Consider the following 11,381-nt stretch of genomic DNA (forward strand, 5'->3'; position numbering starts at 1 on the left):
CACTTCACTCCAATCCATTCCACTCCTCTCCACTCCACTCCATTCCATTCTATTCCATTCCATTCCATTCTATTCCATTCCACTCCACTCCATTCCATTCCATTCCACTCCACTCCATTCCATTCCATTCCACTCCATTCCATTCCATTCCATTTAACTCCATTCCACTCCAGTCCACTAAATTCAATTTCACTCCGTTCCACTCCTTTCCACTTCATTCCATTCCACTCCATTCCACTCCAATCCATAAGACTCCATCCCACTCCTTTCCATTCCTTTCCACTCCACTCCACTCCAATCAACTGCGTTTCTCTCCACTGCATTCCATTTCATTTAATTCCACTCCTATTCACTCCATTCACTTCCACTCCACTCCACACCACGATATTCCATTCAACTGCACTGCACTTCACTCAATTCCATTCCACTCCACTCCCCTCCTCTCCACTCCATTCCATTCCATTCCACTCCACTCTACTCCAATGCATTCCATTCCACTCCACTTATCGCCACTGCATTCCGTTACACTCTACTCCATTCCATTCTATTCCATTCCATTCCACTCCACTACATTCCACTCCAATCCACCTCATATCATTCCATTCCATTCCACTCCGTTCCATTCCATTGTACTCCATTGAAGTACATTCAGCTCCATTCCACTCCACTCCACACCACTCTACTCCACTCTACTCCTTTCTATTCCTTTCCAATCCACTCCATTGCATTCAATTACACTCCATTCTATGCCAGTCCATTCCATTCCACTCCATTCCACTCTACTTCTTTCCACTCCATGCCATTACAGTCCACTGCATTCCATTTCATTCCACTCCACCCCGCTCCACTCCACTGCATTCGCTTCCATTCCACTCCATTCCCTTCCACTCCACTCCATTCCATTTCTTTCCATTCCATTTCACTCCATTGCATTCCATTCACTTCTTACGACAGGATATCACTATGTCACCCTGGCTGGAGTGCAGTGTCCCAATCTCAGCTCATATTACATGTCAACTATACATTCCATTGCATTCTATTCCATTGCATTCCATTGCATTCTTTTAATTCCGTTCCATTCAATTCTATTCCTTTCCATTCCATTCCATTCCATTCCATTCCTCTCAATTCCATTCCATTCCACTCCATTTCAGTCCATTCCACTAAATTCCACTACACTACACTCAATTCTAGTCTATTGCACTCCATTCCATTCCACTTGGTTCCATTCCACTCCATTTGATTCCATTCCACTCCACTCCATTCCGCTGCACTCCATTCCATTCTGCTCCATTCCCCTCCTCTCCATTCTATCACATTCCACTCCACTCCACTCCATTCCATTCCACTGCATTTCACTGCACTCCACTACATTTCATTCCACTCCGTTCCTTTCCATTCCATTCCATTCCATTCTATTCCACTCCATTCCTTTCCATTGCATTCCATTCCATTCCACTCTGGCCCACTCCATTCCACTCCACTTCTCTACGTTCCATTACATCCAATTCCATTCCACTGCATTCCTAACCTCTCCTCTCCAGTGCACTCCACTCCTGCCCATTCCACTCCTTTCCATTCAATTCTGCTCCATTCCACTGCAATGCACTCCACTGCATTTCATTCAATTCCCTTCCATCCCATTGCATTCTTCATTCCACTCTGCTCCAACTCACTCCATTCCACTCCACTCCACTTCGTTCCATTCCATTCTATGGCATTCCATTCCATTCCTTTATTTCGAGAATGTCTCACTCAGTCAGCCAGCCTGGAGTGCAGTGGCCCCATCCCACCTCCCGCTCCATTCCATTCCACTCCGCTCCACTCCTTTCCTATCCGTTCCATCCACTCCACTACTTTCCATTACTTCCGATTCCATTCCACTCCATTGCACTCCTTTTCACTCTACTGCACTCCTCCCTACTCCATTTCACTGCATCTGATTCCATTTCGCTCCATTCCATTGAACTCAACTCCACCCCACTCCAGTCCACTTCATTCCATTCCATTCCGTTCCATTCCTCTCCATTCCACTCCAATCCACTTCACTTCATTCCACTCCACTCCAATGCACCCCATTGCATTCCATTCCATTCCACTGCATTCCATTCCATTCCTTTCTTTCGAGAGTATCACACTCTGTCACCCATCCTGGAGCGCAGTGGTACAATCTCAGCTTCCATTGCGTTCCATTCCATTCCATGAGACTCCTCTGCACTCCACTCCATTCCATTCCACTTCACCCATCGTCACTCCACTCCACCCCTTTCCAATCCACTCCACTCCATTGCATTCCACTGTGCTCCATTCCATGCCACTCCGTTCTATTCCTCACCACTCCAATCGACTAGACTCCACTGCATTCCACTACCCTCCATTCCATTCAATTCCATGCCATTCCGATGTATTTCACTCCACTCCACTCCACTCAATTCCTGTCCATTACCCTCCTCTCAAATACATTCCACTTCAGTAAACTCCATTCGATTAAATTCCACTCCAGTCCACTCCACTCCTCTCCATTCCACTACATTCCATTCCATTTCGTTCCATTCCACTCCCCTCCCTTCCATTCGTTTCCACACCATTCCACTCCACTCCATTCCATTCCAATCCACTCTAATCCACTCTACTCCACTCCTTTCCACTTCTTTCGATTCCTCTACTTTCAACTCCACTCCACTCCCTTCCACTCCAATCCAATCCAATCCATTCCATTCCATATAATTACACTCCCTTCCACTCTACTCCATCCGCTGTATTCCAATCCACTGCTGTTAACTCCACTCTGCTCCCCTCCATTCCAATCCACTCCATTCTACTCTACTTCTCTCCATTCCATTCCTTTCCACTTCATTCCAATCTACTCCATTGCATTCCACTCCACTCCATTCCACTCCTTTCACACCTTTCCACTCCATTCCATTCCTCTCCACTCCACTCCACTCCACTCCATTCCACTCAATTCCATTGCATTCCATTCCCCTCCATTCCACTCTACTCCATTCCATGCCATTCCTTTCCAAACTATTCCACGTCACTCCATTCCATTGCATTCCAATCCATTCTACTCCACTCCACTCCCTTTCCAATCCACTCCATTCCTTTCCATTCCTTTCCATTCCATTCCATTCTACTCCATTCCTCTTCCCTCCACTCCACTCCACTCCATTCTATTCCACTCCATTCCACTGCACTCCAATCTTTCCCACTCCAATCCATTCCATTCTATTCCATTCCATTCCGTTCCACTCCATTCCATTCTACTCCTTTCCACTCCACTCCATTCTTTGCATTCCATTCCCTTCCACTGCTTTCCATTCCATTACTTTCAATTCTATTCTATTCTCCTCCGTTCCACTCAACTCTACTCCACTCCACTACATTCCATTACATCCAAATCCATTCCACTCCATTCCACTCCTCCACTTTGCTGCAATGCTCTCCTCTCAATTCCACTCCTTCTCATTCCATTCCGCTCCATTCCACTGCTATCCTCTCCACCTCAATCAACTCCGGTTCATTCCATTCCATTCCATCCCATTCCATTTCTCTCCATTCCATTCCACTCCACTCCACTTCACTCCAATCCACTCCATTCCATTCCATTCTACTCCATTCTATTCCATTCCATTCCATTCCATTCCATGCCGTTCTGTTGTACTCCATTGCATTCTTTTCCTTTCTTTCGAGAGTATCTCACTCTGTCACTCAGCATGGAGTGCAGTGGCACAGTCTCAGCTCCCGTTCTGTTCTGTTCCTTTTCTTTCCGTTCCACTCCATTCAGCTCTGCTAGGCTCTGCTCCGTTCCATTTCCTTCCATTCTACTCCAGTCCACTCCACTACATTGCGTTACATCCAATTGCATTCCACTGCTTTACACTCCTCTACACTTAACGGCATTCCACTCCACTCCATTTCACGCCATCCCCTTGCATTCATCTCCATTGCACTGTATTCCCCTCCCCCTCACTCCGCTCCATTTCAATCCATTCCATTCCATCTCATTTCAGTTCTCTCCATTCCAGGCCACTCCACTTCACTCCACTCTGTTCCCATGCAGTCCACTCCATTCCATTCCATTCCATTCCTTTCTTTCAATGTTATCTCACTCTGTCACATAGCCTGGAGCACAGTCGCACTATCTCCGCTTCTGTTCCATTCCATTCCATGCCATTCCATTCCATTCCACTACACTCCATTCCACTAAAATCTACTCCACTGCATTCCACTCCACTCCACTCCATTCTATTGCACTCCAATCCACTCCATTCAATTCCATTCAATTCCATTCCTTTCCACTTCACTCCACTCCACTACATGCCACTCCATTCCTCTCCATTCCATTCTGTTCCATTCCTTTCCACCCCACTCCACACCGTTCCACTGCACTCCATTCCATTCCATTTCGGTCCACTACACTCATCTCCACTCCAGTCCACTCCATTCCACTGCACTATACTCCATTTTATTCCACTCCCCTCCATTCCACTGCACTCCAATCCTTTCCATTTAATTTCAATCCACTCCATTCCATTCCTTTCCACTACATTCCATTCCATTCCCTTCCATTCCACTCCATTCCACTCCTCTGCAACCCACTCCATTCTACTCCACTCCATTCCACTCCATTCCATTCCACTCCATTCCAATCCACTCCTTTTCATTCCACTCCATTACCTTCCACTCCATTCCACTCCACTTAACTCCATTCCATGCCATTCCATTCCTTTCCTCTCGACTCCACATCACTCCACTCCTTTCATCTCCACTCCCCTCCACACAATTGCACATCCCTCCTTTCGATTCCATTCCATTCTCTTCCTCTTACTCCCCTCCATTCCACTCCACTCCACTCCATTCCTCTCCATTCCACTCCATTCCATTTTATTCCATTACATTCCACTCCATTGCATTCCCTTCCACTTCATTCCATTCCATGCCACTCCACTCCACTCCACTCCAATCTGCTTCATTCAATTCCTATCCACTTGTCTCCATTCCCTTCCATTCCACTCCATTCCATTCATTTCCACCCCATTCCACTCCACTCCACTCCTCTCCATTTCACTCCATTCAATTCCATTGCAGTCCATTCCGTTCCACGGCATTCCATCCCTCTCCATTCCAGTTCATTCCAATCCAATCCACTCCACTCCATTCCATTCCTCTCCATTTTACTCATCTCCCTTCCTTCCCACTCCACTCTACTCCACTCCATTCCGTGCCATTCCATTCCATTTGGTTCCATTCCATTCCACTCCACTAGACTCCACTCCACTCCTTTAGATTCCATAGTACTCCATTTCACTGCTTTCCAATCCACACCACTGCGTTCCGTTGCATTCCCTTCCATTCCATTCCACTCCTCTCCATTCCACTCCACTCCACTCCACTCCATTCCAATCCATTGGACTCCATTTCACTCCATTCCATTCCATTCCACTCCATGCCACTCCACTCACCTCCACTCCCCTCCACTCCACTGCATTCTGTTCCATTCTATTCCATTCCAGTCCACTCTACACCTTCCAATCCTGTCCACTCCATTCCATTCCACTCCACTGCACTCCACTACATTCCATTGCATTCCACTCCTTTCCACTCCACTCCACTCCATTGCAGTGCACTCCTCTCTATTCCACTCCACTCCATTCCATTCCATTCCATTGCATTCCACTCCATTCTATTCTGTTTCACTCCATTCCACTCTACTCCACTGTACTACATTCCCTTCCATTCCACTCCTTTGAAATCAGTTCTTTCCTTCCACAGAATCTCTCTCGGTCACTAAGGCTGGAGTGTAGTCACACAATCTAAGCTCACATTTCTCTTCTCCATTCCATTACATTCCATTCCATCCCATTCCATTTCTTTCTATTTCACTCCACTCCACTGCATTCCATTCCACTGCATCCCATTCCATTCCACTCTGTTCCTCTTCACTCCACTCCATTCTACTCCTGTCCACTACATTCCATTCCATTTCACACCACTGCATTCCACTCCATTCTTTCGACACGATATCACTGTGTCAAACAGCCTGGAGAGCTTAGGCACAATCTCAGCTCACATTACATGTCAACTCTCTATTGAACTGCATTCTATTGCATTAAATTCCATTGCATCGCATTCCATTCCTTTGCTTTCCATTACATTCAATTCCATTCCATTCCACTCCTTTCCACTCCACTCCACTCCAGTACGTTCCTTTACATCCGATTCCATTCCACGCCATTGCACTCCTCTCCACTCCACTGCACTGCACTCCACTCCACACCATCCCATTACTTTCTGCTCCATTCCACAGCACTACACTCCTCACCACTCCACTCCACATCACTCCATTCCTTTACATCCGATTCCATTCCATTCCATTCCTCTCCATTCCACTGCACTCTACTTCAGTCCACTCGAATCCACCCAATTAAAAATTCTTTCCATTCCATTTCTTTCTTTCAAGAGTATCTCACTCTGTCACCCAGCGTGGAGTGCAGTGGCACAATCTCAGCTCACATATCATTTCATCATTCCATTACATTCCATTGCATTCCATTCCATTCCAGTGCACTCCACTCCACTCAATTCCACTCCACTCCACTCCAATACGTTCCATTCCATTCCATTCCAATCCCTTCCATTCCACTCTGTTTTATCGACAGGATCTCCCTCTGTCACGCAGGCTCCAGCGCAGTGGCCAAATCACTGCACATATTTCTTCATTCCATTCGATTCAATTCCATTTCATTCCATTGGATTCCATTCCACTCCACTCCGTTCCATTCCACTCCACTCCGTTCCATTCCACTCCACTCCGTTCCTTTCCTCTTCATTCCATTCCACTCCATTCCACTCTCCTCCACGACACTCCACTCCATTTTACTCCACACCACTACACTCCTCTCCATTCCATTCCATTCCATTCCATTCCATTCCATTCCATTCCATTCCATTCCATTCCAATCCTTTTTTTCCACAGGATTTCATTCCGTCACAAAGGCTGGAGTGCAGTGGAACAATAACAGCTCACATTTCCTTTCAGCAGTCCATTGCATTCCATTCCAACCCATTGCATTCCATTCTATTTCACTCCACGATACTCCACTCCACTCCGTTCCATTCCACTCCGTCCCATTCCATTCGTCTCCATTCGACTCCACTCCACTCCACTCCACTCCATTCCATTCAATTCCATTCCACTCCATTCCCTTTCACTCTATTGCATTCCATTCCTTTCTATCCACAGGATATAACGTGTCACCCAGTCTGGAGTGCAGTGGCACAATCTCAGCTCACACTACATCTCAACTTTCCATTGTATTATATTCTATTACAATGGATTCCATTCCATTCCATTACATTCCACTACTGTCCACTCAATTCTAGGGGATTCAACTCCGTTCAACTCCACTGCACTCCATTCCACTCCATCCCATTCCTTTCCACCCCATTCCACTATAATCCATTCCAACCCACACCACTCCAATTCATGCCATTACGTTCCATTTCATTCCATTCCTCCACATTCCACTCCACTAATGTCCACTCTGTTCCATTCCATTCCACTGCGTTCCATTCCATTCCTTTCTTTTGAGAGTACGACACTCAGTCACCCTGCCTAGAGCACACTGGTAAAATCGCAGCTCCCATTCCATTCCATCCCATTCCATTCCACTCCACTACAGTCCACTCCATTCTGCTCTGCTCCATTCCAGTCCATTACACTGCACTCCATTCCCTTCCACTACACTCCAATCCACTCCACTCCACTCCACTTCTATCCATTCCATTCCACTCCATTCCATGCCATTCCACTCCACTCCATTCCATTCCTTTCCTCTCCGCTCCACTCAATTCCATTCCACTCCACTTCACTCCAATCCATTCCACTCCTCTCCACTCCACTCCATTCCATTCTATTCCTTTCCATTCCATTCTATTCCATTCCACTCCACTCCATTCCATTCCATTCCACTCCATTCCATTCCATTCCATTCCATTTAACTCCATTCCACTCCAGTCCACTAAATTCAATTTCACTCCGTTCCACTCCTTTCCACTTCATTCCATTCCACTCCATTCCACTCCAATCCATAAGACTCCATCCCACTCCTTTCCATTCCTTTCCACTCCACTCCACTCCAATCAACTGCGTTTCTCTCCACTCCATTCCATTTCATTTAATTCCACTCCTATTCACTCCATTCACTTCCACTCCACTCCACACCACGATATTCCATTCAACTGCACTCCACTTCACTCAATTCCATTCCACTCCACTCCCCTCCTCTCCACTCCATTCCATTCCATTCCACTCCTCTCTACTCCAATGCATTCCATTCCACTCCACTTATCGCCACTGCATTCCGTTATACTCTACTCCATTCCATTCTATTCCATTCCATTCCACTCCACTACATTCCACTCCAATCCACTTCTTATCATTCCATTCCATTCCACTCCGTTCCATTCCATTGTACTCCATTGAAGTACATTCAGCTCCATTCCACTCCACTCCACACCACTCTACTCCACTCTACTCCTTTCTATTCCTTTCCAATCCACTCCATTGCATTCAATTACACTCCATTCTATGCCAGTCCATTCCATTCCACTCCATTCCACTCTACTTCTTTCCACTCCATGCCATTACAGTCCACTGCATTCCATTTCATTCCACTCCACCGCACTCCACTCCACTGCATTCGCTTCCATTCCACTCCATTCCCTTCCACTCCACTCCATTCCATTTTTTTCCATTCCATTTCACTAAATTGCATTCCATTCACTTCTTACGACAGGATATCACTATGTCACCCTGGCTGGAGTGCAGTGTCACAATCTCAGCTCATATTACATGTCAACTATACATTCCATTGCATTCTATTCCATTGCATTCCATTGCATTCTTTTAATTCCGTTCCATTCAATTCTATTCCTTTCCATTCCATTCCATTCCATTCCATTCCATTCCATTCCTCTCAATTCCATTCCATTCCACTCCATTTCAGTCCATTCCACTAAATTCCACTACACTACACTCAATTCTAGTCTATTGCACTCCATTCCATTCCACTTGGTTCCATTCCACTCCATTTGATTCCATTCCACTCCACTCCATTCCGCTGCACTCCATTCCATTCTGCTCCATTCCCCTCCTCTCCATTCTATCACATTCCACTCCACTCCACTCCATTCCATTCCACTCCATTTCACTCCACTCCACTACATTTCATTCCACTCCGTTCCTTTCCATTCCATTCCATTCCATTCTATTCCACTCCATTCCTTTCCATTGCATTCCATTCCATTCCACCCTGGCCCACTCCATTCCACTCCACTTCTCTACGTTCCATTACATCCAATTCCATTCCACTGCATTCCTAACCTCTCCTCTCCAGTGCACTCCAGTCCTGCCCATTCCAATCCTTTCCATTCCATTCTGCTCCATTCCACTGCAATGCACTCCACTGCACTCCACTGCATTTCATTCAATTCCCTTCCATCCCATTGCATTCTTCATTCCACTCTGCTCCAACTCACTCCATTCCACTCCACTCCACTCCGTTCCATTCCATTCTATGGCATTCCATTCCATTCCTTTATTTCGAGAATATCTCACTCAGTCAGCCAGCCTGGAGTGCAGTGGCCCCATCCCACCTCCCGCTCCATTCCATTCCACTCCGCTCCACTCCTTTCCTATCCGTTCCATCCACTCCACTACTTTCCATTACTTCCGATTCCATTCCACTCCATTGCACTCCTTTTCACTCTACTGCACTCCTCCCTACTCCATTTCACTGCATCTGATTCCATTTCGCTCCATTCCATTGAACTCAACTCCACCCCACTCCAGTCCACTTCATTCCATTCCATTCCGTTCCATTCCTCTCCATTCCACTCCAATCCACTTCACTTCATTCCACTCCACTCCAATGCACCCCATTGCATTCCATTCCATTCCACTGCATTCCATTCCATTCCTTTCTTTCGAGAGTATCACACACTGTCACCCATCCTGGAGCGCAGTGGTACAATCTCAGCTTCCATTGCGTTCCATTCCATTCCATGAGACTCCTCTGCACTCCACTCCATTCCATTCCACTTCACCCATCGTCACTCCACTCCACCCCTTTCCAATCCACTCCACTCCATTGCATTCCACTGTGCTCCATTCCATGCCACTCCGTTCTATTCCTCACCACTCCAATCGACTAGACTCCACTGCATTCCACTACCCTCCATTCCATTCAATTCCATGCCATTCCGATGTATTTCACTCCACTCCACTCCACTCAATTCCTGTCCATTACCCTCCTCTCAAATACATTCCACTTCAGTAAACTCCATTCGATTAAATTCCACTCCAGTCCACTCCACTCCTCTCCATTCCACTACATTCCATTCCATTTCGTTCCATTCCACTCCCCTCCCTTCCATTCATTTCCACACCATTCCACTCCACTCCATTCCATTCCAATCCACTCTAATCCACTCTACTCCACTCCTTTCCACTTCTTTCGATTCCTCTACTTTCAACTCCACTCCACTCCCTTCCACTCCAATCCAATCCAATCCATTCCATTCCATATAATTACACTCCCTTCCACTCTACTCCATCCGCTGTATTCCAATCCACTGCTGTTAACTCCACTCTGCTCCCCTCCATTCCAATCCACTCCATTCTACTCTACTTCTCTCCATTCCATTCCTTTCCACTTCATTCCAATCTACTCCATTGCATTCCACTCCACTCCATTCCACTCCTTTCACACATTTCCACTCCATTCCATTCCTCTCCACTCCACTCCACTCCACTCCATTCCACTCAATTCCATTGCATTCCATTCCCCTCCATTCCACTCTACTCCATTCCATGCCATTCCTTTCCAAACTATTCCACGTCACTCCATTCCATTGCATTCCAATCCATTCTACTCCACTCCACTCCCTTTCCAATCCACTCCATTCCTTTCCATTCCTTTCCATTCCATTCCATTCTACTCCATTCCTCTTCCCTCCACTCCACTCCACTCCATTCTATTCCACTCCATTCCACTGCACTCCAATCTTTCCCACTCCAATCCATTCCATTCTATTCCATTCCATTCCGTTCCACTCCATTCCATTCTACTCCTTTCCACTCCACTCCATTCTTTGCATTCCATTCCCTTCCACTGCTTTCCATTCCATTACTTTCAATTCTATTCTATTCTCCTCCGTTCCACTCAACTCTACTCCACTCCACTACATTCCATTACATCCAAATCCATTCCACTCCATTCCACTCCTCCACTTTGCTGCAATGCTCTCCTTTCAATTCCACTCCTTCTCATTCCATTCCGCTCCATTCCACTGCTATCCTCTCCACCTCAATCAAC

This window comes from Pongo abelii, chromosome Y (genome assembly GCF_028885655.2).
Source record: "Pongo abelii isolate AG06213 chromosome Y, NHGRI_mPonAbe1-v2.0_pri, whole genome shotgun sequence".
NCBI lineage: Eukaryota > Metazoa > Chordata > Mammalia > Primates > Hominidae > Pongo > Pongo abelii.